This window comes from Melospiza melodia, chromosome 29 (genome assembly GCF_035770615.1).
Source record: "Melospiza melodia melodia isolate bMelMel2 chromosome 29, bMelMel2.pri, whole genome shotgun sequence".
Taxonomy (NCBI): domain Eukaryota; kingdom Metazoa; phylum Chordata; class Aves; order Passeriformes; family Passerellidae; genus Melospiza; species Melospiza melodia.
In genome coordinates, this window is record NC_086222.1 from 7,984,254 (window position 1) to 8,010,998 (window position 26,745).

The 26,745-nt window shown below is 40.1% G+C and overlaps 1 non-coding gene and 1 pseudogene across 1 annotated transcript; both read right to left on the reverse strand.

Moving 5' to 3' along the window:
* Positions 1 to 777: 777 nt before the first annotated feature.
* On the reverse strand, positions 778 to 26,291 carry LOC134430556 (synaptonemal complex protein 1-like; annotated as a pseudogene).
* Positions 13,192 to 13,263, reverse strand: TRNAG-UCC (transfer RNA glycine (anticodon UCC)). Its single transcript has one exon. It is a non-coding gene; the product is annotated as a tRNA-Gly (tRNA).
* Positions 26,292 to 26,745: the final 454 nt, after the last annotated feature.

A 26,745-nucleotide genomic window follows, 5' to 3' on the forward strand; every position in this document is an offset into this window, starting at 1 on the left:
TATAAAATATCAATGTTGGACTGCCTAAGGGGCTTCCTGTTCTGAAGGAGATGATTTTTTTTTTTTTAATTTTAGGAATATTATTTGGAGACTTTCTATTTTTTACATGAATAGATTCACTGTGTAGATCTAAAAAAGGTTTAGGAGTCAGGAACAGAAGTTTGCATTTTCTATAATTTAAAATTTTAAGTCAAAAGCATTCTAATGTCTTTTGTTGAATGCAAATAAATTATCATGACACTTCAATTGATTCTACACATATAAACACTACCAAATTCTAAAAGCAATTTAAAAGTTAAAGTTACCTTGTGTTTCTTTTCCCTTTCAGGAATCATACTGCAAGAGTTCTCTTTTACAAGATTCTCCTAAAAAAGTTATGTGACAGGAAGGAAATATTTATTTGAATTCAGTTTTTAAAAATCTTCTTGGTGTAATTACAAAGCACAGTCTATAATCACAGACTGCTACAAAGTTCACACAGAAATATGACCACATTTAATACAACCTCAGCATTCAAATGTCACTCAAAAACCCAACAGTTTAGGGAAATGTTTTGCTTTAGCTAGTTAAAATTAACTAAAATAAAGGAGAGTTTTGTTTGTTCTTTGTTAATTTATATATAATCTATAATCACAGACTGTTACAAAGTTCACACACATCCATGATCAGATTTAGCACAACCTAGCATTCAACAGTCATTGTTTTTCCATTCAGTTTCATTTTTTATCCAATTTCTCCCACAGCACAAGCCCAGGTCACACCTCTCACCCCCACTGCTCAGTGAATAAAAAACTCCACCTTTTCTTCAATTTCTGTTTTCAGTTGTTCCTTAAAGGAGGACAGTTCACTTTTCAAACATGACAGCTCATTTTCCTACAAACCATTAAATAAAGGACAGGGTTAACTATGCACAGCCCAGAAAAAGGAAAACAGTCCCAAGTGAGACAGTAATTAACAAGGACACTCATTAGATACACAAGATAATTCTATTTGCTTTTCAGCCCTATACTTGAAGCTTTGCTTTATCTTGTTTAAAAAAGACTGAAGCACTATAAGAAACAGGTACTTGATCAGAAGTGTTCAAGGTAATACCTTAAAACCCTTGGGAGAACAGGGGTGAGAGGGGACAATCTAAATATTTAAAACAAAAGTTTCCTATTCAAAGTGTGAAGTCAGAACATGGCACACTATCTGGAAGAGCAGACACAAACACACTGCTACTCCAACCTATTTTTAGAAACATTTGGAGTTTTTAGTGCCCAGAATAAGATCTGTTGCAGCAGTTTGGGTGTAATTGTAAAAATTCAAACCACAGTGGAAGAGTTCCCAGAGAACTGTCTCTGGTAGGAAAGACCCCAGAGCACATCAAGAAAAAGAAACTCTCTAAGCAAACTGAAAAAAGATTTTTAGAAGTCACAAATGGACTGAAGATCACATCTTTTGTGTCTCTGTGCTGTCGGTGGGCAAGAGGGAGGGATTGGGAAAAAAAGTGTTTTAAAGGTTTATTTTAATTCTCATTACCCATTTTTAATTCTATTAATAATAATTTTTATACTATTTAAGTTTGAACCTGCTTTACCCTCAAAGTGTTTTTCTCCTAATCCTTATCTCAGCTCATGAGTCCTTGAATTTTTCTTTCCCCTCCTCTGCTCAACTATAGCAGAGAAAAATGAGTGAATGTTTTTTTGTGTGTGCCTGGCACTTAGCCAGTGTAAAACCACTACACAAGGACATGAGCCCCTTCACTGAATTATTTACCATTGGAAAGTGCTCCTTACCAGTGCTCTTTTTGATGAGAACTGCTTTTGCTGTTTCACTTTATATACTTTTAACTCTGCATCTTTTTCTTCAACCATTTTATCATATTCATTCTGTGTTTAAAAAAACAAATCAGCAACAAACTCAAAACATGCGACTAAATGTTACAATTATAGAGTTATCCGGTCTTAAAACATCATTTTTTCAAACCAGGCTCTTAAGATTCAGAAAGAAAAGATTCATTGATGCTTCTGCAGAAACTGTAAAACAGGAAATACTCAATAATAAAATAATTCTTGAAATAATACTTGAAATAATACTTGAAAATAATTCAAGTATTATTTTGTGGACTGGCAGAGTTTTATTTCTGTGCAGCAATATGTGCTCAGCACTAAGAGCCAGCTGTGCCATCATTATTAATGTATCCGCTAAAGATATTGCAAAATGAGGAATAGAAAGGTAAACTAAAATGTGTCAGGCTAGACTGCTGACAGTCACTAAGTAACCTCAGAGAAAGAGCCAAACTGATACTGAATAATATTGCATTCACATGGTATCAAAGGAAGCCTGAATTGGAAAAAAAAAAATCTAAAAATCCCAGAAGTTTAGATGAATGGAATTTATCTGCCCATAGGAATCTTTTCAAAATCTTCAAATGAATTTGATTTTAGATGATGCAAAGCCCAGCATGTTTTCAGCTTCCTTTTCCCAGATTCAGGCCTGTTTCTGCTTTTAAAAGGTCATTAACGTGGTTTCACAAGTTATAAACATGGTATTGACATGGTATCACACATTGCAAACCACAGCAAGCAGTAAAATCTCTGACCTTGTGCTTTTCCATCAGTGCCATCATCTCAGTTATCTTGTGCTGACATCTGCTATCAGTTTCTCTCTGTATCATTGCTGTTTCATCACAAAGCAACCTCATCTTTTCTACCTGTTAGTAATAAATTGCATTTCATTCATCAACAAACCAATATATTTCTTTTAAATCCTAATTTCTTCTTTCCCCTGTGGGTACAAAGTTTGCAGTCCCACTTGGGCTTTATTTGCTTTTAAGATCCCTTTCAAATCCCAGATCTTTTCAAATGCAGATTGTTAAAATGGGCAAGATCAAAGGTACAGCCATGTCAGGCAAGTTCACTTTAAACCAAAAGGCCATTTCAAGCACTCTGCCCTAACGTTTCTTAGCATTACCATAAAAAAAAGTGTGGGCAGAAAAATACTAATATGGGAGAAGTTATAATCTAATTTAACTATGCTGACTTTATACCAAGGGTGGAATTTCTTTGACCTATATCTTGAAAGAAAGAAGTCTAAATGGAGTTCTCATTTTCAAAGACACATTCAAATACTTCAACCTAAGCACCTAACAGTACTAAAGTTTTGTTCACAGGGATTCACAACAAGTTCCATTTATGTCTGCAATGTAAGAGCAAGAACTCTGGCCAATAAACTTCATAAAAACATTTTAAATTAAAAAAAATAAATTGCAGTAAAAATTAACACCTCTCACCTCTTCACAAAGTTTATTTTCATTTACTTTTCTTGTTTCCATGTATTTTTGATAGATGTTGACTTCTTCCTTATGTTGCTTGTTCATATTTTCCATCTCTAACTGCAATTTATTCACCTTTGGAGAATGCAGAATAGCTGCTGTTATTTGTTTAGGAATTACTATGTTAATGATTTTTTCTTACCTCTTATTTTTGAGCACAAACAGTTACTTTTCAGGTATATGATTAAAGTGTTAGCTATTTAAAAGTTCAGGTTTTTTTAATAAAGAGTTGAACTTTGGCCTGAGGTGAGTTAGAAAATACTCAAAGAAAGAATGGCAACAGCACAGTGGGGAAGACTGCCCTAAGCAGTCACCCTAAATGCTCTGAATGCCTCAGAAAAAAACAAATACAGATGGAGATTTTATTCCCTCTCTTGTAAATCTATATAAGATTTTCACAGGTTTTATGGTACATTTTTCTCCCAGCTGTGCATTTTGATTACAGTTTTTCCTTTTAAGTTTATCATATGAATATCCTCAAAAGTCCACTTTTCTCCAAGTGCAGTACCCAAAGCTGGACACAGTATTCCCATCAGAGGGATTGCCACTGCAGAACACATTTAAAGAACAGCCTAATAAGATAAATATATATATATATATATATATATATATATATATATATGTCTTTTAAATGCTTTTCTGTTACAATGAGGTTGCTGAACCCTGTTCAGTCCACTATCAACAAAAGAAAAAAAAATAAAGGAAGAGATTGGAAACACCATTAATTGCAATGTGAATCCATCTCTTAAATGTCCAATAGTCAGTGCCCAATGATTAAAAATGGAAGCATCTTCTAAAAACTATGAGCTCATTCCTGCAAAATCTGTATCCCAGACCCAAAAACCAGCTCAGAATGCATTTAATAAGTATTATCATTATTTACAGTGGGACTTAAAAACACTCACCTCATCTTCTACATGATGCTATTTAAACATACCCTCCCTTCGTAAGTATTGCTTTTCTTGCTTTCCTCAGTATTTTTCTTTTTCAGCACCTTATTCTGTTGAAATAAAACAAAACAAGCGCTGTACCTTAATAAGTTAATTTTGTCATGGTTTAACTGCATCAAAAAATTCCAGCTTTCATCAGGCAAATACCTCTCTGTTGTGCAGCTCAGGTTCCAGAACAATTCTTCAAACAAATGAATGTTCTGTTCTAGTCTAATCTAATCTAATCTAATCTAATCTAATCTAATCTAATCTAATCTAATCTAATCTAATCTAATCTAATCTAATCTTCTAACTAATTATTGTGATAAAACTGTTTCTTCGTGACCTTAAGAAAGGCTCCTCCTGAGCAACAACAGGAAATAACAAATGAGGTGCAGAATGGGAATTAAAACTAAGATGCTGCTGACAAGAAGGTGTGAAGATGTCATGACAAAAAATACAAGTTATTTATTTTTACAGTGAAGTTACTACAGTTTGTGCTAGTGCAGAATTCTTTTCTACTAGCACTAACTTATTACAAGTAAGATACTTATTACAAGTGCATAAATAATACTATTCACTAAATGAAAAAGAGTAGAAGTTTATTAAAGACATTATTTTTGTAATTGCTTTTTTCAAATTAAGGGTCATTTAACAAATCAAGTGATTCCTAAGATGACTCCCTAATTTGCTCAGGATTAGGATAAGAAAGGAAAATTTTTAAATTACATAGGTGTATCTAAAGACATCACAGCAGACACAAACCTGCTGAAAAGGCAACCCAAAATATAATGTGTTTATGTGTTTGTGAAATTAAAATCTTTACACACCTCCTGCTGCAACTCTTAAATGCATTTGGTTTAATTTTCCACCTGCTTCTTTAAATTATTCATCTGAAAAAGATAATTCAGGCATTAATTATTAAGTTCTACAAATGACTCCCTATGCTAGCAATTCCTGTAAATGTTCTCAAACTTGCACTTGCACCAGTTTGGTTTGTTCCAATGGGACTGAAACACCAGCTGACATGTTAGAATAATCAGTTTTAGCCATGTAGTACTACAAGATGTTAATTAATAGCAGTGAATCAGTTCCTTAGTGGTTATGGAGTTAAGAAAGAAGAGGAAAAAAAAACCCAGTATCTTCACAATTTAAAAATGCACTTGTATGAAGTTCCTTACATCCATTAAAAAATGAATTTCCCAATAATTTTCTAGAATCTTCAATGGCTTTTCCTTTCTTGAAATTTCATTTTCAGTACTCTTAACCTGAAATTACAATTGTAAATCTTTGACTTTTACAATGAAATTTTGGGATCCATTCTAATTCTAAAAACCCCTTTCTATTGTTTTGAACCAATAGAAAGAAAGTGAAAATGTTTGAATCTATTTAAGCTAAAACTCACACTACATATAAAAAGCTAATCCAGAGCCCCTCCATCACTGAGTGGGTATATGAAAAAACAGAAAAGCAGGTTCTCTGTTTGTCTGAAAACCAAGAAATCTTTAATATTAAACTTCCAGCACAGAGTGAACATCCCAGTGACTGTGCTTGTCTTTTGAAATACCAGGGCTCACATGTGGACACACAATGGCACCGCTGGCAGCAGCTGGGAAAGAAGAAACCTCTGGCAGAGATCACATCCCCCAGGCAGAGCTTTGCAGAAAAAATTCCAACAAAGATTTTACACTGAATGCTGTCCTCTAGGTTCTGTAAGATATTTTCATGACACGACATACATTTTCTTCTCTTTCATCCAGTGTACTTTTCATCTCTTCACCCGTCTCTCCATTTTCTCCTTCAAAGACTCCAGTTCATTTCTAAGTGCCAAATTAACAAGCATTAGTAAATATTTTCTTATTGCCTTTAACTTATTTTCAGTAGTTCTCATAAATCCATATTTTATTTTCTAAAAAGAGCTGCTAATGTTGATGGGAACTTCATAACTTGCTCAATGAAAATGTTCTTAAAATGCAGCAACATGCCCAGTAAGTCATTATGTGAACTGTCCATACTTTTTTAAGTAGGAAAAGATGTTCCAGCTAACCCAAGGAAAATACATCCTAACCTGGATCATTGTAATGCAGCTGTGAAACATGGGAGCTGCCTGTCTACTGAACTGGGGATACAGGGAGTAACTCTTATCCAGTTTTGCCTTGTCACATTTAATCCAGAACCTTCAACTTTCATTTGAATTTCCTTCACACCTGAGATGTCTAATGCAAAACAAGACAGTTCCTACTATGGAATACAAAATGATGGCAAACATTGTTCCTGTAGCAATTGGTATTTCTAATCTGAGAAAATTTCTACTTGGCCAACAGCAATTCTGAATAGTTTCTGTTTAGCTATATAATCTAGAAAAACATTCACCAAAAAAATCCCAGAAAACAGCATTTGAACATAACCAACTATTTGAGTCTACTTCCTTTAACAATATCAGTTATTAATATTTGTTTTTACATGCCTTAGCTGGCTATTTGCCTCTTCTAGATTTTCAACTAACTGCTTTGTATTTTTTTCTTTTTTCTAACTGTCCTAAATAAAGACCCATGTCAGCAAAGAAATAAAATTCAAAGTGACTTCTTAAAAAATTCAAAGACATCCAAAGCATGCCCTATTCACAAGTGTAAATACACTTCCTTTCCAATTCAAAAACAAAAAATGGCTCAGATACTCTACAGACCCAAGTCATGTTGCAGCTCATCATCTAATTTGTAAAACTGAGTAATTTGTCAAATTGAGTATTGTCCTTTCAAAAAACCTGGAAGTTTACAACTTGCCTCTTGTTGTTCTTGCAGCCTCTTGAGTTCTGCAGCCCCAGCATTTTTCTCTTGTGCTGTTTATTCTTTCTCTAGTGAAAGCTTACTGAGATACACTGTTAGTTGTTCATTCTTTAACCTAATTTAAAACAAATGGCCAAGAGGAATTAGAAGATGCATTTTGAAATCTCCTTTTAAATAAACATACCCATTATCAAGTGTTATTCCATCCTGAAAAATCCCTTTATCTACAAATATAAGATTTGCAGCAGAGTCAGAGAGATATAAAAAGGTGACAGAAGAAGGAAAGAAAATCAGTCAACTTTTATATAAATATAATGGTTAGTGAAGATTATGTACTTCAAAGCAAGATTAACAATGAATTCAGAAACTTTCTCTTCTTGTTAAATAAGTCAGAGAGATACGGAACACCTACATGTGCCATAGAATACATACAAATAGAGAAAGTGGAATTTAGAAATGTAAGTATATCATTAATGGCATACTATGTGGTTCAAAACTTTCATTAGAAAACAATCATAGTTCATTTCACTGTGGATTAAAGCAACTTCTATATTACACCAAAACTAATTAAATATTACATTTTCAAAATGGTCATACCCCTCTTGTTCAAGATCTGTTTTCAGAGTCACAAGCTGCTTTAAATAATCTTGTTCCTTCTCAGCTGTACTTGTCAGCTGTGCTTTCAAACCATGGAATTCTTTCTGCAAAATGAAAGGAAGAGTTTTGAGTATATATGTGCAAACTCCAACTGCTGGAGGTTATCAGACATGAACTAAGATCACAAGGCTTTCAGAAGAACCAAACAACATCCATGCCATGGATTATCCAGATTGGATCTTTCCAATCTCTGCTGGGATCTGGAAGTGGTGTGAGATAGTGAACTGTGACACCAGTGCTGTTCATGTCTGTCCCTCGCTGTGAGTTTCATTACCTGGGCTGCAAAATTCGGGTGGGACACTGCTCTGGCTGCTGTTTCTATGTATAAACTTGTATCCAAGTCATGATGTGTAACGTCACTATTTCTAAAAACATGTTACTATTGCCCTACTTCAGACCTCTCTCATTTGGAGAGCATTTTCATCTCTCTCTCCAAATTTTTTTTTCTCTGCATATTTTCTACAGTAGCCTCAAGATTCTTCTTCAGTAAAAGTCCTCCAATGTGCCCATTTTAGAAAATTAGCGAAACTCAGTTCAGAACACTCAATGCACAGATTATAACAAGCAGACACAGTAAAATGCACACCTGATTTCACACTATCTTAACTTTAGTTGATATGGATTCTTGTTAGACTTGTAAATATAAAATCATAATGAAAATAAACCTCTGTTAAGAGTGTATTTCATATAGCTTAGACTTCTGTGACAGAAAACGGGGCTGTGTCACAGTACAGCAGGGTTCACAGAGGCCAGAGCTAATTACCTTCCTGGAAGGAAGAAAAAATGGGAAAACTTTATATCCAGAGGGAGTGCCATTTGAATGGGCATGAACAAAGAAGGAAATAACCAAAAACCTTGAGAAGGAAAACCAAAAATGTGGGAGACAAGAATAACCAAAAACACAGGAGAAAAGAAAAACAGAGGCAATAAAGTTCTTCAAAGAAAACACTGAAATTGTGTGTGAGAAAGTTTAGTAGAAATGTTCAGATAGACTGGATGGAGTTTATTTATGGCATTTAAGATACTTACAAAGCAAGAGGAATTTCATATGAAGAGCAAATGCCATGAGATTAATAAAATGAACATTTACCAGAGTTTCTGACAGCTCTTCAAATTTCACTTCTTTATCACATTTTACTTTAGTCATCTCTTCTACAGCACATGAAATGTAAAATTAATGGAACAGAAATGATTTTCATATTTAACGGCAGTATAAAACATTTACCCTTTTGCAATACCCAGTTCTCAAAACTTGTTGGATTAAGTTAAGAAACTGAAAAGCTAATTTATGACTTAATCTAAATGTAGACTTGAAAAAATTGTTCAGACATTAGCAAATCTATATCTGAAGAGAAACTAAATATTTATCTTAAAAATAATTAAGGCCTATTATTTTCCACAATTATAGCTTCAAATAAACTATGGACTGTAAGACTAGAGTATTATCCAAGTATTGATGCCTCTGCATTGTTCCAGAAAAAAAAATCTGAACTGCTGAAGGTATCACATGGATATGCTGAAAAGGAAACCAGTTGTTACTAACTTCCAAATGGTTTCTATGTGCACAGTCACAATTCTGATATTTTTTGCAAGCACTCAACAGCAAGGCAGATCTCTTACTCTGGGGACTAAGGAGCACATCCCTAGAAACCACAGGATATCAAATTTATGATATTTAAAGACAACCCCTGCCAGCACCATTCCACTTCCAGCATGGGGAGGGTCACAGAAATGTCAGTGGGAAGGTTTTACCTCTGCTGCAGAAGTCACTCCTGGCACCTGCAGTGCTGCTGCTCTGAGCTGCAAACCAAAATGACCTCCAGAAGAATGCATGCATGAATGATCTTACTATTGGAACTCTGCACAGCACTGCCCTTTGGCTGCTGCCAGTACCAATGATCCCCAAAGAAAAGCGATCAACTGAGTAAAAATAAATTTAGGCATTCCTGACAGGTACAGGTACTGTAAAATCATTTCTCCAACTACTAGAGACAGTCCATTTCCAGACAACAGCAGAAAACATTTTTATTACTGCCTAGCTCATTTTCTGCCTTTCTACAAGCCTTACCCAGTTCAGCAGATTTCTTTTGGAGCTCCAAGGTAAGCAGCTTTGAATCATCTTCATATTTCTTTAATCTAAGAAAATGGTAAATTAAAAATCCCAAATGTAGGGTACAAAGCACTGCATATGAAACTTACAGGACAATAAGACAAAGTCTTACCACAAGCACTTTAAGAAGATTTACCTTTCAACAGGCAGATGATACATCTGCCTGCAACACTTATCAAATTTCACTTTCACAACCTCACAACAGTAGACATAAAAGTAAACAAATATATACTTACAGAAATATGTATTTCTTAAAGCCAGAATTATGAAAGTTGGAGGGGGAAAAATTTACTTTTTATACAGTATCAACTATCACAAACAAAAAAAAATTACATTAAATTTTCTGCATTTAGACCACTGTGTGAAAAAAAACCTCCAAATTTCAGCTTCATTTCCAATCGTTCTTGATTTTGTCATAGACTGCAACCTGTAAGATCACTCTTGGAATTTAAACTCATTAATTGACATATTTTGCTCTTCTTGCAGCAAGCTTTTCAAATTGCCAACAGAAGTCTCAAACTCCTCTGTCAGGGCTGCAAGCAAAGCCTTCATTTTTTCACATTCTTCCTTTTCTCCAGTAACCTGAATTAATGTTTTCATTCTAGTCTGGAATTCAGTTTCCAAGTTCTTTTGAGTAACCTTCAAAACATGATATAACTTCTAAACATGTTTTGCAACAAACAGGTACAGCTGTTTCATGTCCAAAGTATCCATAATTATTTACACAAATACTCATCTAGTCTATTTATACTGTAAAGCTATACGCAAGGGGTTCCTCTGCCTTTTGCAATGGAATTTTAGCCTCTTCCAGCTCTGCCCTCAAATGTTCTTTACTGACCTGGAATTCCTTTAACATTTCTTCCTTATGTACTAAACAAAAAAAGATGTTCAAATTTTTAAAATAGGGTATTTACTAAAAAATCCTGACAAAAATGGAAAATTATATACATTTAAAGAATTTAACAAAGACCAATGGTACTGACATCATATACTATAAAAAATATATAAAATTTGAATATAGATCGCTTAAAAATACTGAAAATCAAGTTCTGAAAAGTAAGTTTCCTCAGTGACATCTGCCTGACTAATTTTGCAAAACTGAAGCAACACATTTTCCCCTTGCAATTTTCAAAAGCTCTCACTGCTTGACTCACCCTAAAAACTGCCCTGCCAGTCCTGCTCCCACGTGAGCAGCTCCAAACAAAAATAAGGCCTTCAAGGCCCCAAAATTCTCCTGCCAACCAGCAACAGAATAAGACTATCATGACCCTGTTTCTATGCTTCTATAAACAATCACATATAATAAATAAACAATCATAAACAATTACATTTAAATTCTTTAAACAATTACATTTAAACACAGCAGGCAGAACTCTTACATTTTGCTTCCATTAAGTCAGCAATCTTATTTTGTGATGTCTGCAGCTGAGCCTTGTTGTCTTTTATGACATCATCTTCTTCATCTCTCTGTATGGTAAGAGCTGAAATCTAGAAAAATGCAAGAATTATCAAAATGAAGTCTGGAAAAGGGACAGATATTAATTTTCATTTGTACTCCAGGTATGGTAAGCAGACATTTTGCTGTCATTCAAGTTAGATTAGATAGATAGATAGATAGATAGATAGATAGATAGATAGATAGATAGACAGATAATATTTGTCTAGATATAATCTTAGCCAAATATTGATCGTCACATTACTCTAAACAAAAAAGTTCTCCAATTCAAAATCAAACCATAAATTCCAGTAGACCAAAGGCACTGAAAATCATTAAATTTAGCAGAATTTTTGAAATTCTTGAAAAGGGATTGAAAACCCAACTTCCTGCATCACACATGACATGACACCCATACATGATGGATACAAACAGTATCCCAACATAAACATGGAACTCAGCTCAGCTCACATAACTCACATTCCTTTCATCAAGTTTGGTCACTTCTATGTTGCTGCGAAGTTCCTCATACAATTGTATTGTTTCTTCCTTCTCCTGTTCATCTATCAAAGCAAGAACATAGGAGAAAGCTTTTCTGTCGACGGAAGGGAACCAGGACATCAGTTTGATCATCACAGGCTCAATTTTATTGATCAGTACGGCGGGTTAAATACAGTTAATAATGAGCTTCATACATATTGCAAAAGTTGAGCTCAGGATTGGTCAGTTACATATCAGCACCTACGCCTACTTCTACATTCCTATGGTTCTACTTTTGATACTTTCTACATATTCTTAGGATATATTCAGGACTAATCTCTACTCCCTATCCTCATGTTGCAGCAAGGTCACTGCTGACCTTTCCTTTCAGCTTGCTGACTGCTGACTTTTCTCCTTCAGCTTAACCAGCGGCATTACGTCAGTATGGCCTTTCTCAGCTAACCAATTATGAATAAATCTCTCCACATTTCCCCCGTTTTCTTCTTGTGCAAGGAGATTAGTTTGCCATGTTTTTGCTATTGTACGGCTGACCATGTTTTGAATACAGTTAAAGATACAAGGCAAAATAAGCAAAAACAGTGAAATTACACCCAGCAGTCCTATAGCATAAATCACAAGGTTCCTCAGCCACGGTCCAAGTCCTAAGCCTTTAAGCCATTCGTCAATTCCTAAACCGTCTTCTTCCTTAAGTTTGTGAAGTCCCTGTTGTAATTCTTTTATCTTAGTGTGAATGGACACCGAATGATCAGACAGATTCATGCAACACATTCCCTCGAACTCTTCACATCCATGCCCTTGTGCTAAGAGCAAAAAATCTACAGCAGCTCTATTTTGCAAAACAGCATGGTTAACACTTTGCACATCTGCAGTTAACATGTCTAGAATTTGTGATGTCTTGTTCAGCTCATCCCTTGCCCAGCATCCTAATTGTTTTGCTAAATTCATGGCTTTATTGGCAGATCCTCCTGGCAAGATAGTTGAAACCACCACCTGTTTGAATGTGCCCCAAAACCGTGGATCTCCTATCTTGCTGGAGTCTAAGTCATGTATGCTACGTTTTCTCCTGTTTGAATTTTGACTCAGCTGCATTAGCAAGGACACATTAGGATGAAACAGTGACAATTTTCCCAAAAAACAGGGTCCACCCTGTGGTTTAGCTGGTATACCATTCCATGCCCTGTCTCCACAAATCAAGAATATTCCTGTGGGTAATTTCATTGGTGCTGTGATATTTGTGCCGTTACATTGACTGTAATGCTGTGGAGAGAATTCACTCACATTCAGGGATGAATCTAGGGTGGCCCATGTTTCTTTAGGTTGGTTTAAATTCTGAGCACCCGAAAGTTTGAAGCTAAACCATCCACCAGCTGTAGTGTTAGATATGCTGGCATTAGTACTTCCAAAAAGATCCAATTTTTCAGGAGGAGAATGCAAAGAGGTGTTAACGCACTTTTTGGTGCGTTGGCCGGGAATCGAACCCGGGTCAACTGCTTGGAAGGCAGCTATGCTAACCACTATACCACCAATGCTACTTGGAGTAAGTGGATTGCCCTCATTACGCAGCAAAAAAGTATATTGTCCTGGTTTAGGACAAATTAGGGGAAATCTCCAAAAGGGAGCCCCCCAAACAAAACAAACCTCCAACCACCCCTCCCCCAACACCGGGTTCGGGAAGGAATTTCTCGGAGGAGCAAAGTGGAAAACAAAACCTATTTATTTACAAGTAACAAAAGAACACTCCCCAACACAAGAAAAGGAAAGAAACAGACTGTGTATGGTGAGGGCGTCAAGCTTCTCTTGCAAGCTCCAGGTGTCCTGGACGTCTCAGGTCAGGTCCGGAGCCGGTCCAGTATCTTCAGGGGAGGGTAAGAAAGAGGGAACAAAAGAAAAGAAAAAAACAGTGCAAAAAGCAGAAAGCAAGCAAGCAAAGCGGCTAGCCAAGCCAAGCAGCAAAAAGCCAAAAGCCAAAAAGACCTGGTCAAACACTCCCCCCCTCTCTTCCCCGCCCCGCTGCAGCAAGACGGGCGGGGGGGGGGGGGAAGAGAGAAAAGGCACAGCTGCCAGACACAACACACGATATTGGGATAAAGGCTGTCAACCCACGACAAATGACTATATGTATCTATGGTGACGTGCACATGCTTGACTTTACCGAATCTAGCTATGTGTGTAACATCCATTTGCCATTTCTCATTTATTTCTAAACCTCGAGGATTAACCCCGATGCCTAGACCTATCCCACCATTATGATAACTACATGTTGGACATGCTCTGACAATGGCCTTGGCTTCTGACAAACTCAGCTCAAAGTGTTTTGCTAAACCTCTTGCATTTTGATGATATCTACTATGTGCTTCTCTGGCCAATGTGTGCTTGTCAATAGGACAAGAATTATCAATGGGTAGGGTAACCAATTTATCTGCACGTTCATTCCCTTCTCCTAAACCTTCACACCATTTATGACTCCTAATATGAATCACAGAATATGCTGCATTTCTCTCTCATAAAGCCTTCCTCAACTATATCAGTAACTCATACAATCGTTTATTATTCACTTCCTTAATTGCTGCTTCCTCTATTCGTTTGACTACTCCTGCAACATACATAGAGTCTGTGACCACATTTAAAGGCTCCTGTAAGTTGGACACCGCCCATACTACTGCTAACAATTCCAAAGTTTGTAAGCTATCTGCAGGGTCTGCTGTGAGGAGTTGATGCTTCCATTGTTCCTTTTCTTGCCAGGTAACAGCAGCACGCCTTGATTTCTTTCCTGCATCTGTAAAAGCTGTAATAGCTCCTTCTATGGGGTTTTCTTCTCTCAAAGGTCGAGTGATCCAGTTCCATTCTGTCATCCATTGCAAAACTCTAGGCACTAATTTACTAGTCTCTACTTTAGCAGGTGACATCAATAATGCTTCTTGTAAATTCTTCGAATTAATCAAGTACCAGTCCAAGGTTTCTTTTTCCATAGGCAATCTAATAGTAGCAGGTTCTCTACCATCCACTTCAAGAATTCTGAGATGCCCCTTTTTGATTAATGCAGCCAATTGTTCAATTTTTGAAGAAATTGTTTTCTTGTGCTGTAGTGGTGGTGATAACCATTCCAACACCCGTATCTCCCCCGTTTTCTTTTGCAACTGAGAGAGAGCACCAAGCAAGTGACAAGGGCTATTCCAGATAGTAAGGTCAATGGGGTGGTCGAGTTGTCGATGAGACACATACCCTTGCTGTACACAGTTACTAATTTGCTGCAAGGCAAGACGATGCTCCTTTGTCAGGTGTACAGGAGTAGTAGGGTCCACGCCTTTTAACAAAGGCCGTAGGGCTTCTAATAAATGATTTGGTATTCCCACAATAGGCTTCAGCCACTGTAAGTCTCCCAGCAACTTCTGTGCATCATGTAGAGTTTTAATGTCCAATTGTAATTCCAATTTTTGTGGTATTACTATTTGATCCGTCAGAGTCCATCCCAAATATTTCCAGGGCCTAGTAGTCTGAATTTTCTCTGCAGCAATAACAAGTGAATATGCAGCAAGAGTATTTTTAATGGTGTTATGGCTGTTGCTGTGCAAACAAAATATCGTCCATATAATGATATATTATAGTTGCTGACCATTTGCGACGTAGTGGCTGTAATGCAGCATCAACATAAAGCTGACATAAAGTGGGGGAGTTGCGCATGCCCTGCGGAAGAGATGTCCATTCAAATCTTTTATCTGGTTCTCCACGATTTATTGCTGGTAAAGTAAAAGCAAATCTCTTCATGTCATCAGGATGCAGGCCAATAGTGAAAAAACAATCCTTTAGGTCAATAATTAAAAGTGGCCAGTGTTCTGGAATCATAGCTGGATTTGGAAGGCCAGGCTGTAAAGCCCCCATTGGTTCCATTTGGTCATTTACAGCCCTCAAATCATGTATCAAACGATATTTCCCTGATTTCTTTTTGATTACAAAAATAGATGTATTCCAAGGGCTTGTGGATAGTCGTAGGTGCCCTTTTGTATATTGTTCCTGTACCAATTCATGGGCATGCATAAGACTCTCCCCTTTTAATGGCCATTGCTTAACCATCACCGGGGTATCCGTTTTCCAGGTGAGTGGAATGGGGAAAGTCCAAGCAATGGCAATTACCCCAAAGGGTGCTGATTAGTTAACACCACTCCCAATTGTGTTAAAATGTCCCTTCCAATTAAGCAGGAAACTGTAGGAGGCAGTTGAACAATCGAAAACACAGCAGATACTTGTTGATTCTCAATGCACACAGACAAAGGCGGCGATCTGCTTGCCAATGTAAATCTTCCCACTCCTGTCAGCATGTTTGATGATGGGAATAGGGGCCAATGTTGTGGCCACGCTTCCGGAGAAATGATGCTTGTATCTGCCCCTGTATCCACTAATCCATAAAGGGTTATGCTTTGATGCCCATAAGTAATTTCAACCTTTTGCTTTGGTCTATTTTGTAAATCCATGGTTAAAAGTGTAACACCAGTAGAGCCAAAACCTTTTTCATCCCATGTTTGCCCAGTAAATTATTGTATTCCTGATGTCATTTGTGACAGTGGTACTAATTGTGCAATGCGTTGTCCCTTTGTAATTTTAATCGGAGGATAAAGGGTGTAAGCCATGATTTGTATTTCCCCTGTAAAGTCCGCATCGATAACACCAGGCAAAACAAATAATCCCAACATAGTTATAGAGGAACGTCCCAGCAATAATGCTCCACATGTTTGTCCATTTAATATAAGAGGGCCCTTTATTCCAGTGGGTATCCTCTCAGGCCGGTTTGTCATTAGTGTGACGTCTAGTGCTGCTGATAAGTCCAAACCGAGGCTCCCGGTTGTTGCAGGTTGCAGACAGGAGATGGCAGCGATGTCACAGCAGCTGCTGGTGTCCCCGATGTCACGGCGGCAACTTGTGTCTGGGCGCAGCCCCCGAGATGCGCGCTCTGCGGATGGTTTCCCGACCGGCACCTACAAGCCGTAGTGTTGTGGGAGCTGGATCGGCAGTGTTGACACCATATGCCAGTCACTCGGCATGTTCGGCGTGTGTGTCCTTCGTTGTCGCATCGGTAACACTTGAGGAATGGTTTCGAACCTCCTTGCGTGAATGCCAGTGAGCCACTTCGGAGAGGAGCAAGAGCAGCTAACACCTGATTCTGAGTAGACTCTGCTTGCTTTTGTAACCCTAATCCTAATTCCTTTAGAGCTTCTGCTATAAATGCCTATGAAGCTGTTGGCATTAATGCCATTCGCTCTAACGCTTCCTCAATAGTCCAATTTGCCCCTAAAGTAGCTAACACTCTCTGGGTTGCTGGATTGCTGTTTTGCAAGGCACACTGCTTCAATAGCGCCCCCTTCATGTAGTCTGCAACACCAGCCCGATCTATAGCAGTAGCTGCTCTATCAATAAAATTTCCAAATGATTCTTCCCTTCCTTACTTAATACCCATATAAGCTGGTAACCCTCCTGGCTCTTTAACCATGTCTATTGCAGCACGCACTAACCTCATAGACTCTCTAAGTTTATCTGCTCCCGATATCATCTGTGCCTCTGTACACAAATATGCCCCTAAGCCCATCAGCTCCTCTACTGTCACTCCATGTAATGGGTCTCCCTGGGCTCGTTGTACAGCAACCGACTCATTCACCAAAGCTTGCCAATGGGCGTTAAACAATAACTGCTGATGCTGAGTGAATATCAACCGAACTATTCCTCTCAAATCATTAGGACATAAAACCTGAGTATTAAAAAGATAATCTAACATTTGCCTAACAGGTTCACTTTTTACTCCAAACTGACTAACCGTAGAACGTAGCTGAGTTAACAGCTTCCAATCTAAGGGAGTATATTCTGCTATATTATGCGTAAGGTTCCCCTGTGCATCATACTGTGGTGTGTATGTAACTGGACATGCAAGACTAGAAGCTATTTCCACCGCTTCACCATCCCCCATTTGCATTACTTCTTTCGCCAAAGCAGCCCAAGCTTCCCTCCTCTGTTTAGCCATCTCCCCCCATGGATCACGGTGTGCCCCTGGGATGGGATCTGACTCTTTAAGGGTGCTATGCTGCTGGCGCTTTGGTGCAGACACCGAGTTTTCGCACGGGGAAGGCAGTGAAGCAGAGGCTGGCTCGCGCGGGGGAAGCAGGGGAAGCAGCCCCCCCGCTGGAGCTGACAGTGAAACCGGAGCCGACTCGAGCGGAGCCGGCTCGTGCGGGGGAATTGACCCCCCCACTGAAGCTGTAACCGGAGCCGGCTCGCTGAGGGGAAGCGGCGGAGGCAAGGCTGGCGGCGGAGGCGAAGCTGGCTTGCTCCCACCCCCACCATCTGACCCACCTGAAGCTGGTGGCGGAGGCAAAGCGGGTTTGCTCTTACCCCCACCATCTGACTCGCCCTCCCCCTCTGACAGGAAAGGTGCAGACGGTTCCACTGCGCCTATAGGAAAATCCTCCACACCACTTTGCTGGGGACTCTTAGGCATAAGTACCTTAGTTACAGAAGGTGCCAGGGGATCATCTTCACAACCATACCCTATATTCCTCTTATGAGCTTCTGTTTCCCTTTCTGCTGCCTTTCTCTCAGAGACCTGCTGAAGTAACGTGTTATAGACCACCCGCCATAACTTCCCGAATTTCTTTGCTGACTTATCATCATCTAGCACTGTATCCCACAGTATTTCCCCAAACTTCTTCCACTCTGCTAGCTCATGAACTGTATGAGGGTTAGAAAAGATACCCCTAGCATGGCCATAGGCTAATAACCCTGGTAACTCCTTTTTTAAATCTATCCCTTTTATCCCTTGCCGCTCTAAATAGGCGGTGAATAAATCATATGCCGCTTGCCTATCCATACCTATTAATCAGCGCGCGCTGTGGCAGCTCTCCAGGCTCCGGTGGACACATATTGGCTTGAGTCAACGTTGTGAACCCCAAGGGTGCTTCAAATTCCGGCACCGTCCCAGCTGCAAGGACCCAAACCCAACTTCCTCGACCGTGGCGTAATCCCTTTTTCTTTTAATCCAAGAAAAAAGGGCAGAGATTCGGTTATGCCCACATTCTCCACCATTTGTCGACGGAAGGGAACCAGGACATCAATTTGATCATCACAGGCTCGATTTTATTGATCAGTACGGCAGGTTAAATACAGTTAATAATGAGCTTCATACATATTGCAAAAGTTGAGCTCAGGATTGGTCAGTTACATATCAGCACCTACGCCTACTTCTGCATTCCTATGGTTCTACTTTTGATACTTTCTACATATTCTTAGGATATATTCAGGACTAATCTCTACTCCCTATCCTCATGTTGCAGCAAGGTCACTGCTGACCTTTCCTTTCAGCTTGCTGACTGCTGACTTTTCTCCTTCAGCTTAACCAGCGGCATTATGTCAGTATGGCCTTTCTCAGCTAACCAATTATGAATAAATCTCTCCACACTTTTCTTTTGAACAAGAATGCCAGCTGCCCAAGTCATTATACTTAATCAGCATAATGAATTAAAAAAGGAATTATCAGTTTCATTCTTATTTATTAAGTCATTATGAAACATAGTGTCAAAATTTACAGAATCTAGGGAAAATGTGTATTTCAATGAAACATTAAGCAAGCTCAGCTTTTAAATTACCTTCCTAAGATTTTTTTTTTCTGTGAAAAGTGTAATTCTGGATCAGTTTATGTGACCATATTAATTATTATAGTATTAATGCTGTTGAATAATAATGTCGAAAATGTTAGTATTTATAAACTATAATCTAGGGTTTAACACTGAATTTCTTCCTATCAGCAGATACCTATAACCACAGAGCTGTCATTATAAAATTGCAACGCTCCATGTCCATATTTTCCTTCTTTCCTTTCACTTTTGTAATTGATAGTATTTTTTCCTAAGAAAACAATTTAAAAGAGAACAGTAAAAGAAACAGCTGTCAAAAAAGAACAGTACATCTATATACAAGTGTTTCTAGAATTAATGCTAAAAAGAAACAGACATTTCTTAAGTATCCAGGATCAAGTTAGTAAAATTCTAATGATTTCATAACAATTCTAAATTGCATATAAAGTAGAATTTCCAAGCAAGAACATATTTTAAAACCTCAAGAATTTAAACTTCATTAAGTTAACCAACTGTCTTGGCTTGTTCAGTTTCATGAGAAGAATTCCAGTTATTCATTATACCTTGGGGTTAAGACCTTTTTTCCTCACAAATGTGTGATAGCTGAAAACAGGAAATGTCAGCTCTGGAAATTTGTTACAGAGTGCTGAGAATTTAGAGTAGATTCTACTGCCTAAAAACAGGCATGAAGTGTCACTTCTTATGTCTTAATATATTCCCAGAGTGTGGCTGGGACTGCAAAGCTTCATTGGGCTGAGCAGCCTTGAGGAGCCCTGCCCTGCTCTGCAGTGGCTGCCAGTGGCAGTCGGGGCTGTGGGCACTGCCTCAAACCTGGAGCACTGTTTGGGCACCCAAAGAGCTCCCAGGCTGGCAACCTTGCAGCAAACAATCTCACTGCCTTCTAAAGCCCTCTGCATTTAGCATTACAAACCAAAAGTCTGTTAGACCTGGGGTTTCACTTCCAATTTTGTGAGCCACTTAAAATTCATTTCTCATTTTGAGAGCCACATCCAGTCGATCTCAACTGGAGAACTTTTCTGAACAGCATGAGAAATTTCTTCTTCTTTCTTCTGTTTGTGAATTTAGAGCAAGCCAGAAGTACATTTACTCTGAAAAATAAAAACTAAAAAAGCATTTACATTTGCTGGTCTTCTCTGTGAAGCGAGTGCAGGTTTCCTTGAGCAGATTACACAGATGCCTCAAAGTAGCAGCTCTAAAGGAGGGAAAAAATATCATGTTTGCTCAGGAGTGCACAGTGCTTTGTGTACCTAAGGAGTAATAATGGAAATGACCTTCAAAATTTAACAGCTACATAAAACTGCCCATGTGAAAACTGATTATTTTGACCACAAAAATATATACCTGGTTCTATTACTTACTTTTTCAAAAGATCTTTATTTTCACATATCTCATCTTCCAGTTTCAAATGGAGTTTTTCATTCTCAAACTAATTTCATAGGGAACAAATTCAAAAAGACACTGTCATTGAAAAATATATTAGAAATGCACTTTGACTTCTCAAATCCCTCATGAAAAAGTAATTTTGGGCATCAGTAGACAGAAGTCTGTTTTATCTGGTATTACATGCTGAGTCATCTTTTGCATGAAAGATGTTATAATTAATGAACAATAATTTACCAGCAAATGAGACACCTACAGGTATATTCTTCATACACACCCTCACACAGGACAGGTGCCTGCAACTTCTCAAAATAATCATTTTCTCAAGGCACAAACGAAACTGCAACAGTCTTTAAGATTTAATTGTATCAAGAATACTGTCATACTGAATCAGGAAGCACTTAACTTCATCTATTCAATGTACACTATACAATACTGGCCTGCAGTTCTTGAATGGCTTTATTCTGTGCTTCAATAATCTTTCTGTTCTCTTGGAGTTTTCTTTCTTTCTGGTTTAGTTCAGTTTCGACAGTCAGTTTCCACTGCTTGATCTTCTCAGCCTCTTTGTAGAGTTTTGAGAACAATTAATTCATTGTTTCTGTATTCTATTAAAACAGGTTCCACAATTTAATCTCAAATACTATCCAATTAATAGTACATAATATCTAATTAATACTGTTGTAGATAACATATTTCTGTCTTAGAAACATCACAAGAATAATATTTTTCCACAGATGGTGATATAAGCTTAGATATGATCAGGAGCCCAAGTTTAAATCTTTGTGCATCCTCTATGTATGTATCAAAAGACATTACAGAACACATAGGAGAAACAAATACAATGAAATATCCCAAACCCCCTTCAGACATCACCAAATAGATGGGCTTGAAGACATGGATAACTGCAGTCCACCAAAATCAATAAAAGTTTTGCCAGAATTATCAGTGAAGCCAAAATTCCTTCTAGCAGGTTTTTCACACCATTTCTGTCCTCTCTTTCTGACAGACACTGCTGAAGTAAAAGCTGCTTAAGTAAAAGCAGCTTCAGAGACTTTGCCCAGGAGTACCTGTGATATTGCCATGAACACACACAGAATCACAGAATCACAGAATCACAGAATAATGAGGTTGGAAGAGACCTCTCAGATCATCGAGTCCAACCTATGCCCTAACACCTCAACTATAACACCAAGTGCCATGTCCAGTCTTTTTTTAAACACATCCAGAGATGGTGATTCTACCACCTCCCTGGGAAGAACATTCCAGTGCTTTATTATTCTTTTGGTGTAAATTTTTTTCCTAATATCCAACCTATCCCTTCCCTGCTGTAGCTTGAGACTGTGTCCTCTGGTTCTGTCAGTGCTGCCCGGTGGAAGAGACCGACCCCACCTGGCTACAACCTCCCTTCAGGAAGTTGTAGAGAGCAATAAGGTCACCCCTAAGCCTCCTCTTCTCCAGGCTAAACAACCCCAGCTCCTTCAAATGTTCCTCACAGGGCTTGTGTTCCAAGCCCCTCACCAGCCTTGTTGCCCTCCTCTGGGTGTGCTCAAGCATCTCAACGTCCTTCCTAAACTGAGGGCCCAGAACTGGACTCAGCACTCAAGGTGCAGCCTCAGCAGTGCCCAGTACAGGGGCAGAATGACCTCACTGCTCCTGCTGGCCACATCATTCCTGATGCAGGCCAGGATGCCATTTGCCTTCTTGGCCACCAGGGCACATTGCTGGTTGATATTCAACCGGCTGTCACCAGCACTCCAGGGCCCTTTCTGCCTGGGCACTGTCCAGCCACACTTTCCCCAGCTTGGAACTTTTTGTGGCCAAAATGTGGAACTCAGCACTTAGACTTAAACTTCATGCTGCTGAACTCTGCCCATCCATCCAACCGATCTGTCTCTCTGCAGAGCTCCCCTCCCTTCCAATAGATCAACAGAAGCTCCCAGCTTAGTGTCCTCTGCAAATGTACTAATGAAGGACTTGATGTCCTCATCCATGTCGTCTATAAAAATATTAAACAGAACTGGTCCCAGTACAGCCCTGAGGGACAGCACTGGTGCCTGGCTGCCAGCTGGATGCAGCACCATTCACCATCCCTCTCTGGCCCAGCCATGCAGCCAGTTCTGAGCCCAGCACAGAGTGCTCCTGTCCATGCCCTGGGCTGCAGCTTCTCCAGGTTTGTGCTGTGGGAAACAGTGCCAAAGGCCTGGCTGAAGTCCAGATACACAACATGCACAGCCTTTCCTGCATCCACCAGGTGGTCACCTGTTCACAGAAAACCAGGCTGGTCAGACAAGACCTACCCTTCGTAAACCCATGCTGGCTGGGTCTGATAGCCTGGCCATCCTGTAACAGCACTCAGTATGAACTGCTCCATTATCTCACCTGGTACTGAGGCCAGGCTAACTGGCCTGTAATTACCAGGATCCTCCTTCCTACCTTTTTTGTACATGGGTGTCACACTGGCCAGTGTCCAATCATCTGGAACCTCACCAGGGAGCTATAACTCCTGATAAATAATGGAGAGTGGCTTGGCAAGCTCATCTGCCAGCTCCCTCATCACCCGGCATGGATCCCATCTGGACCCAGGGATTTATAAATATCCAAGTGTCCCAGCAGTTCTCTGCTCACACACAGAGCAGGAAGGAAAACCACCACCCTTGTGCCCTTAGACCACCTTGAAAGTGCCCTACAAGCAGTGCTGGGCCAGTGGTTGAGGCAGGGAGAGCAACATACGAGCCCAAAGGGCCCTTTGGTTCACTTACAACACCCCCAAACACCATCCTTGTTTTGGCTGCATCACAGTTTTGTTACCGTCCTGATGGTACTTTAATAGCTTAGGATTAAAAAAGTCTAAAAAGTCAAGGATATGAAAATCAGCAGAGAGAGCACTAGAAATGTGTTTTATTTTGTGGTAGCAAACAGTGTTTTGTAGCTGCAAAGTACAGAAGCTATTGCAAAAAAAAGGAGCTGTACTGAGTTGTGCTAAAGCAGAGATCTACTGGTAAAGACACTGTGAAAAGAATCCAGTGCTTGAGGAAATCACTGAATTCATTGTTTTACAGATAAAATAAAGCCAGACAAGGCAATTGGGATAATCTACTTCAGTTTTCCAAAGAACACTCTGACTTCAACCCTTCTGCCCCTCAACAGAATATTCAGAACCAGTTTCACAAGGATACTTAAGCGTTTAAATCTTACTCTAATTAAAGCTCATAGACTTTGCAGGCACTTCAAACAAAGAAAAAACAACAACAATATTGCAATCACCTTAATTTTTAAAGATTTTTTTCCAGGCATGTTCACTAAATCACAAAAATATCTAAGTGGTTCAGCTTTAAACAGGAGACAGAAAACATTATTCCCTTTTGACTACTTCCTTTAGCCCTGAAATATCTACTGAATAATGCTTTAGGCACTGTTTGGGGACAAATTCAGAAGACCCCAAGGAATTAGATGTGCAGAGTTGATACTTAGCTGACCTCTTCATCTACTTCAGAGCAAAGTTTCACTTGCTGTGAAATTGTATCTGAAACATGAAGAGATTTTCATCACTGTATTTCTAAAAAAAGTAACAGTGAAACTGTATTTAACAGTTACAGACGTGAAACTCTGAGACTACTCATGAAAATTAAAACTTGACAATATATAAAAATCTAAAGAAGGTGCATGGCAAATATTCCAATCGTACCTGAATCAGTGATTTCGCCACGGTTCGACACATCGAATGGCAGCTTAAAGTCATCATCTGAGCATCTGTTAAAACCCTGCACAAATTTAAAAGTTGTTTCTTATGGGTAGATTTGTAAAGGAAGAATTATAAAATCCATAAAAAATCCCTACAGATTATGTGAAAATAGAATTTGTCATTAATGAAACAACTGCCTACAATTTTCAAAGCCCAAGGTATTGGTAATGGCTTTGGAGCTCACTTCTTACTTCCCAATGGTTGATCAAACTGTTGGTGTCCTGCAGTTTGATTTATAGACTGGCCAAAGGGGAGCTTTCAATGCAGGGAACTCAGCAGCTCCTGCCTGTCTGGGCACTGGTGCATGGCAAAGGACTCAAGGAGACAAATTACTTTTGTGAAGACCAGTAGTTGATATTTCTTTTTTGCTTTACTTCCAAGGGCACTTCTAAACCATATCTGATTATGTTTCAGCATGAAATACCCTTTTACAAGGTTTTTAAGTCACAGAAGTTCATCCTGTAAACAGCTAACTCATCTGCTGTCAGAATATCCCGTTTGAATCTCAACATATTTCATAAGGAGCTTCCACATGAAAAAATAACTTATTGAATTCCCATAACTCAGTGCGGGGACAGAACATTTTCACTGCACACCTGATCTGGTGAGACCAAGACACCGATGCCAGTGCGAGCATCTGAGTGAGGCCTGTGGGAATCCATAAAATCAAAGGGTTTTGGGAAAGCTGCAAAAGACAGGCCTCAGAGACAGCAGAACTGTGATTAGAGCCAAGCAGTAGCCATGAGATAGGTCAGCAGAAAAATTATGTCAAAAGTAGAAAAGTAGGGACAAATAGAACAATGGTCTGAGCTTGGCTAGAATAACTCCCTAAAGTACAGAAAAGATTGTCTACAGAGATATTAGGAAGTTCTAAGCTTAATAATGGAGCTATGTGCATTGTGTTTTAAGGCTTACAAGCAGGTATTGTATTCAAAATAAGCAAGCATTGTTTTAACCAAAGGTACGTGTACTTATAGTGGTTGGATAGAACTACTGTCAGTATGCTTTTGATTTGTGTGATTGGTCAAAACACTTCTAAAGTAAGTCATTAAGTTCTCAGTCTGCTGCCTGGGATGCGAGCTGCTGGCATCTTCCCATTGTCATAACCATGTAATGAGACTAATGCTGGAAAATAAAACAGCTCAAGGCAGTTCCTCAGCAGTCCTGTCCCGTTGGTGATTTGTACACAGACTCCGGCCGGCAATAGAGCCCTGCTCGCTCTCTGGGCTGAATTACCCACATCAAACGCGGACTTACAACACAGAGCGGATGCTTGAGAAGATGATTCCCTTCAGTTTTGATAGAAAACAACAACAAAAGTCTTTGAAATTCAAACTGAAGATGTCTGTGCATATGCCACTCTAGGCATACGCACAGAAATGAGTCCAGCGCAGGAGCCATCCCGGCCCAGGCAGGGTCAGATGTGTGTGTGCTCCAGCCCGGGGCAAGGGGCAGGTGCGTGTGTGCTCCAGCTCGGGGCTGTGCCGGGGCAAGGGGCAGGTGTGTGTGTGCTCCAGTCCGGGGCAAGTGTGTGTGCTCCAGCTCAGGGCTCTGCCGGGGCACTCCCCGGGCCCAGCACTGTCCCCGTGTCCCCGGGGAAGGGCCCCTGCGCTTTCCCCCCGTTCCCTCCTCAGACGCGGCCTCCAGAGCAGCATAGCCCGAGGGGGCGGCCGGGGGCGGGGTGGTATGGCCCGCCCTCAGCGGCCCCGCGGCCGAGCGCTGACCTGTGATGTGCCTGCAGACACCTGCCCTGCATCAGGCGCGGCAGAATGAACAATTGAAAGCGGTTTTTCTTCTCCATGGCTCCGATAAAAGGGCGGGCGGGGCGGCCCCAGCTCCCGGCGGCCGCTGAGGGCGGGCGCGAAGGGCGGGAAGCGGCAGCGGCCCCTCAGCGCCGGAGCGGGGACGCCGCCTAGCGGAGCTCGCGAGGCCCGCCCCGGACACGGCCCGGCCGGACAGAGCGGTGGCGGCGGGGCCATCGGGGGGGGGGGTCAGCGGGACCATCGGGGGGGGCCAGCGGGGCCATCAGCGGGGTCATCGGCACCATCGGCGGGGCTGGCTCGTCGCCCGTGGACGCCAGAGAGGTCTCGGGGCAGCCCGGGGGGTCGGGCGGGTTGGGGATGTCGCCGTGGTCGCCGGCCGGGGGAGCACAGCGGGACTTTCGCCGTCGCGGGGAAGGCGGGAGAGGTCTGAGGGGAAGGGGGCGTCCCGCCTGTACAGGGAATAACTGGGGGAGCCCAGTCCTCCTGTGTGAA